Genomic DNA, 6000 nt, shown 5'->3' with positions numbered 1-6000 from the left:
GATGAGGAGGTCTTCCTAGCCTTCAACTGGAAACAGGGCCCAACAGGTGAGTTGGAGATTCCAGAGGGAAGTAGACACTTCCACCACCTACTGGTGAATGGAATCCCAACCACTGCCCTGAGAGACACTTGTGCCAGTCACACTATTGTGCATGACAGGCTGGTGCTCTCAAACCAGTACATCCCAGGTGAGACTGCCAGGGTAAGAGTTAGCCTAGACAGGGTCACTAAGAGGCCTGTGGCTTTAGTGCCCATAGAAGTGGGTGGCACTCTTAGCTGGAGAAGGGTAGTAGTCAGTACAGACCTCCCCCTTGATTGTCTCCTTGGAAATGACTACCCAGAGGTTAGTCAGAGCCCAAGAGAGAACCTGGTCCAGTGCCAGTCCTCTCCCAAGGATTCTGGAAGTCCTGCCTCTGCAGTAAATGCAAGCAGGCCCCAGAAGAAGAAGAAAAGAAAACAGAGTAGGAAGGGTGGACAACCTTTAGCCAAGGTTACAGCAAGCCAAGGAGATTCTGCTCCAGTAGGGGAGAACTCCAAAAATGGCCCTGATAAAGTCCAACCTGACCCACAAGAAGTCCTGGCTAGTCAGGCAACTGTTAAACCTGAGTGGGTGGCTCCTCAGCTAACAGAAGAAAGAGTGGAAGGAGGGTGTTTACTACAAGATGTGGTAACCCCCCACTCCAATACAGCAGACAGGCAACCTGAACCCAAAGAAGCCTGTAACTTAGCCCCTTCCCTTTTAGGTGAAGAGCTAAAGGTGTGGTTCTGGGCACTGACAGCTGTCAGTGGCCTCTGCTGGGTGTTAGCCTTTATGGCTGCACTATCCTTAGCATGGTGGTCTGACCCCATGCCAAATGGCAAGTTAGGCCCCCTGACCCTATTGGTCATGGTGGGGTTACTCCAGCTCTGGGTAACCTCTCTGGGTAAGCTAGGGGTGACCCTGGCCAAGATAAGGTTAGCAGAGGTGGACACCTCTAAGACCAAAATAGAAAGAATGGGTGGAGACATTGAAGAGGCAGACAAGAGGCAATTCAGACTAGGTCCTATCACTGTGGAAGTGGGTCAGTTCCCCAAAGGGAATGACCTGAACAGAAGGATGTAAGGCAGAGTAGGCCCTGCAACTAACCAGCCTATTTCTCCTACTCTTCCTCGCCTGACAGACTAGGAAGACTCTCCCAGCTTGGGCTGAGTCTCCTGGCCTGTAGGCTGGGGGGGGCTTGTGTAAAGAAATGGCTCCCTGTTGCAGTTACCCCCCACTTTTTGCCTGATACTGATGCTGACTTGACTGAGAAGTGTGCTGGGACCCTGCTAACCAGGCCCCAGCACCAGTGTTCCTTCACCTAAAATGTACCATTGTATCCACAATTGGCACACCCTGGCATTCAGATAAGTCCCTTGTAACTGGTACTTCTAGTACCAAGGGCCCTGATGCCAAGAAAGGTCTCTAAGGGCTGCAGCATGTCTTATGCCACCCTAGAGACCCCTCACTCAGCACAGACACACTGCTTACAAGCCTGTGTGTGCTAGTGAGAACAAAATGAGTAAGTCGACATGGCACTCCCCTCAGGGTGCCATGCCAGCCTCTCACTGCCTATGCAGTATAGGTAAGACACCCCTCTAGCAGGCCTTACAGCCCTAAGGCAGGGTGCACTATACCATAGGTGAGGGTACCAGTGCATGAGCACTGTGCCCCTACAGTGTCTACACAAAACCTTAGACATTGTAAGTGCAGGGTAGCCATAAGAGTATATGGTCTGGGAGTCTGTTTTACACGAACTCCACAGCACCATAATGGCTACACTGAAAACTGGGAAGTTTGGTATCAAACTTCTCAGCACAATAAATGCACACTGATGCCAGTGTACATTTTATTGTAAAATACACCACAGAGGGCACCTTAGAGGTGCCCCCTGAAACTTAACCAACTATCTGTGTAGGCTGACTGGTTCCAGCAGCCTGCCACACTAGAGACATGTTGCTGGCCCCATGGGGAGAGTGCCTTTGTCACTCTGAGGCCAGTAACAAAGCCTGCACTGGGTGGAGATGCTAACACCTCCCCCAGGCAGGAGCTGTGACACCTGGCGGTGAGCCTCAAAGGCTCACCCCTTTGTCACAGCCCAGCAGGGCACTCCAGCTTAGTGGAGTTGCCCGCCCCCTCCGGCCACGGCCCCCACTTTTGGCAGCAAGGCTGGAGGGAACAAAGAAAGCAACAAGGAGGAGTCACTGGCCAGTCAGGACAGCCCCTAGGGTGTCCTGAGCTGAAGTGACTCCAACTTTTAGAAATCCTCCATCTTGCAGATGGAGGATTCCCCCAATAGGGTTAGGATTGTGACCCCCTCCCCTTGGGAGGAGGCACAAAGAGGGTGTACCCACCCTCAGGGCTAGTAGCCATTGGCTACTAACCCCCCAGACCTAAACACGCCCTTAAATTTAGTATTTAAGGGCTACCCTGAACCCTAGAAAATTAGATTCCTGCAACAAGAAGAAGGACTGCCCAGCTGGAAACCCCTGCAGCGGAAGACCAGAAGACGACAACTGCCTTGGCTCCAGAAACTCACCGGCCTGTCTCCTGCCTTCCAAAGATCCTGCTCCAGCGACGCCTTCCGAAGGGACCAGCGACCTCGACATCCTCTGAGGACTGCCCCTGCTTCGAAAAGACAAGAAACTCCCGAGGACAGCGGACCTGCTCCAAGAAAAGCTGCAACTTTGTTTCCAGCAGCTTTAAAGAACCCTGCAAGCTCCCCGCAAGAAGCGTGAGACTTGCAACACTGCACCCGGCGACCCCGACTCGGCTGGTGGAGATCCAACACCTCAGGAGGGACCCCAGGACTACTCTGATACTGTGAGTACCAAAACCTGTCCCCCCTGAGCCCCCACAGCGCCGCCTGCAGAGGGAATCCCGAGGCTTCCCCTGACCGCGACTCTTTGAATCCAAAGTCCCGACGCCTGGGAGAGACCCTGCACCCGCAGCCCCCAGGACCTGAAGGACCGGACTTTCACTGGAGAAGTGACCCCCAGGAGTCCCTCTCCCTTGCCCAAGTGGAGGTTTCCCCGAGGAATCCCCCCCTTGCCTGCCTGCAGCGCTGAAGAGATCCCGAGATCTCTCATAGACTAACATTGAAAACCCGACGCTTGTTTCTACACTGCACCCGGCCGCCCCCGCGCTGCTGAGGGTGAAATCTCGGTGTGGACTTGTGTCCCCCCCGGTGCCCTACAAAACCCCCCTGGTCTGCCCTCCGAAGACGCGGGTACTTACCTGCAAGCAGACCGGAACCGGGGCACCCCCTTCTCTCCATTCTAGCCTATGTGTTTTGGGCACCACTTTGAACTCTGCACCTGACCGGCCCTGAGCTGCTGGTGTGGTGACTTTGGGGTTGCTCTGAACCCCCAACGGTGGGCTACCTTGGACCAAGAACTGAACCCTGTAAGTGTCTTACTTACCTGGTAAAACTAACCAAAACTTACCTCCCCTAGGAACTGTGAAAATTGCACTAAGTGTCCACTTTTAAAACAGCTATTTGTCAATAACTTGAAAAGTATACATGCAATTTTTATGATTTGAAGTTCCTAAAGTACTTACCTGCAATACCTTTCGAATGAGATATTACATGTAGAATTTGAACCTGTGGTTCTTAAAATAAACTAAGAAAAGATATTTTTCTATATAAAAACCTATTGGCTGGATTTGTCTCTGAGTGTGTGTACCTCATTTATTGTCTATGTGTATGTACAACAAATGCTTAACACTACTCCTTGGATAAGCCTACTGCTCGACCACACTACCACAAAATAGAGCATTAGTATTATCTATTTTTACCACTATTTTACCTCTAAGGGGAACCCTTGGACTCTGTGCATGCTATTCCTTACTTTGAAATAGCACATACAGAGCCAACTTCCTACAAAGACTTTTCATAATATTATGTCGAAGCCATTGAGATGATCTGGGTATTGTCAGCTTAATTGTAGCAAGAGAGGTTGAACGCTTTGACAGTTTCTAGAAGTAAGGATAGGTAAATATTAAAAAGCAAGGGATGACTGTTGAACATTGGGCGACAACGACCCCTTTATTATATGGGGCAGAGCAAAAAGGAGGACGCTTGTCACAAAGCTTGTCACTTAGGACTCTTTCTGTGAGGTAGGTTTTGAAGCAGTAAATTACGGTGTCTTGTATTCCATTCTTGACTGGCTTCTAGGGTTGGATCTGCGGGTTGACCTTATGTATCACTGACAGAATATCTGTAACAAAAATATTGTGTGGACAGAATATAGTGGCAAAAATATCAAGGAACCAACATTTCAAGGAGGTTAGTGGAAACAGGTAAGTATATATTTACCATTCTTAACTTCACATCTCCTTGAAGATATATATGTCAGCAAGGTACATATATGTGAAGTTATATATAGTAAACATTTGCCTATACATAGAAACTTACCTTCACAATATTTTTGTCCTCAGTATTCTTGGCACATTATTTTGTCCACACAATATGTTTTTCCGGATATTTTGTCTACACACCAACCTTATCATGGCCTAAGCATGCTCAAGAAAGAGCCCGACGACCACCTCAATGAAATATAACATAGTCTGGAAATCATCCCAGATTGCAATTGATGCGGACTGTGCGCCTCTTCCTGGATGGAAGAGGGTCTGGTTTTCAGAGAGGGGATTGCTTTGTGTAAGGAAATTAAAGATTTGAAGCCTGTTGTTTTAACTGACTTTCCCAAAGAATTACCATTTGCGATGGACCTTTAGTTAGCTGGATCGAATTCAACCAGTCCTTGTCTCGTAAGTACTGGTTTATTGTAAGTAGTTTTAGTTCACTGGGGATCTCTCCAGTGATGAGAGATTAATTAATTGCTTCAGCTTGGATGAGAGCTGGCAATGCTAGCAGGATGTTTCTGACAATGTTTGGGGAGCTATGAGCCAGTCAGGGATTGGTGACAGATTTTATCAGTTAAGCAGTGTGTTTTATAGCGAGTGCACTAAATGTGAAGAGATATGGGGCAGATTTAAGAGCCCCTAGTGCCTCCTAGTGCCACATTAGCGTCATTTTTTTACGCTAATGTGGCTCAATGAGGCCAAGATTGCTGCGCCAACCTTACAAAGTGGCACACTGCATGCGCCACTTTGTATTCCTTTGCACTACATTATGACTGCATCAGGCATAAGGTAAGCGAAGGGGGCATTCCCTTGTTAGAGGGGGTCAAAAAAATGGCACAAAGAAATCTAGGAGATTTCTTAGCGTCATTTGTTTCGGCACTTTTAACTCCTACTCGTAGCAGGCGTTAAAAGGAGTCACACCATTTGTGTACAATGGGCCTCAATGGGCTTTGCAGGATTAGCATCAACATTTTTTACGCTAATCCTGCAAAGCTCCGAACTAGTGTCATAAATTTTGACGCTAGTTCCCTAACTAACGTCATGGTGCGCCGTATTTTAGATATGGCACACACATGGTGGCGTTAGGGGGGTGCTAATGGGTTCAAGAAAAGTGGCGTTGTACTGGGTGCAGCACCACTATTCTTAAGTCTGGCCTGTCGATGGGTGTTTTGATTTTTTGTGCATGCATGAATTGGGTGTCAAGGACTATTCTTGTTTGGAAGTGGGACTGTAGACTGTTAGCTCTTTCAATGAAATGGTCAGCCAGAGAGATGTACACCCCTCAGAAGTAGGTATCATGGACTGAGTTACAGTTCTTGTTACAGAACTTGGAGACATTTTGAAGAACTCCTTCATTTGGGTACCTGGGATGCGTTGTGAATGCTGCAATTTCTTAGGCTTGTTGATGGTAGCTTTATATATTCTGAAATGTCTCTGTCATTGTTTATGCTAATGGTGTAACGTTCTACTCCATTATCTTTCTGTATTTCTTGTTATGATTGTTATGTAATTTTCTAACTGGAATTGGCCAGCCCATATTTTGAAGGTGTTCTTGGTTTCATGAGCCTTCAAAGGAAACCACTTTGTTGAAGACCTCAGACAACCACTGACTAAGTT

The sequence above is a fragment of the Pleurodeles waltl genome, chromosome 3_1 (assembly GCF_031143425.1).
Source record: "Pleurodeles waltl isolate 20211129_DDA chromosome 3_1, aPleWal1.hap1.20221129, whole genome shotgun sequence".
Lineage (NCBI taxonomy): Eukaryota > Metazoa > Chordata > Amphibia > Caudata > Salamandridae > Pleurodeles > Pleurodeles waltl.
The sequence above is the reverse complement of the archived record's forward strand: the minus strand, read 5'-3'. Positions refer to the sequence as shown.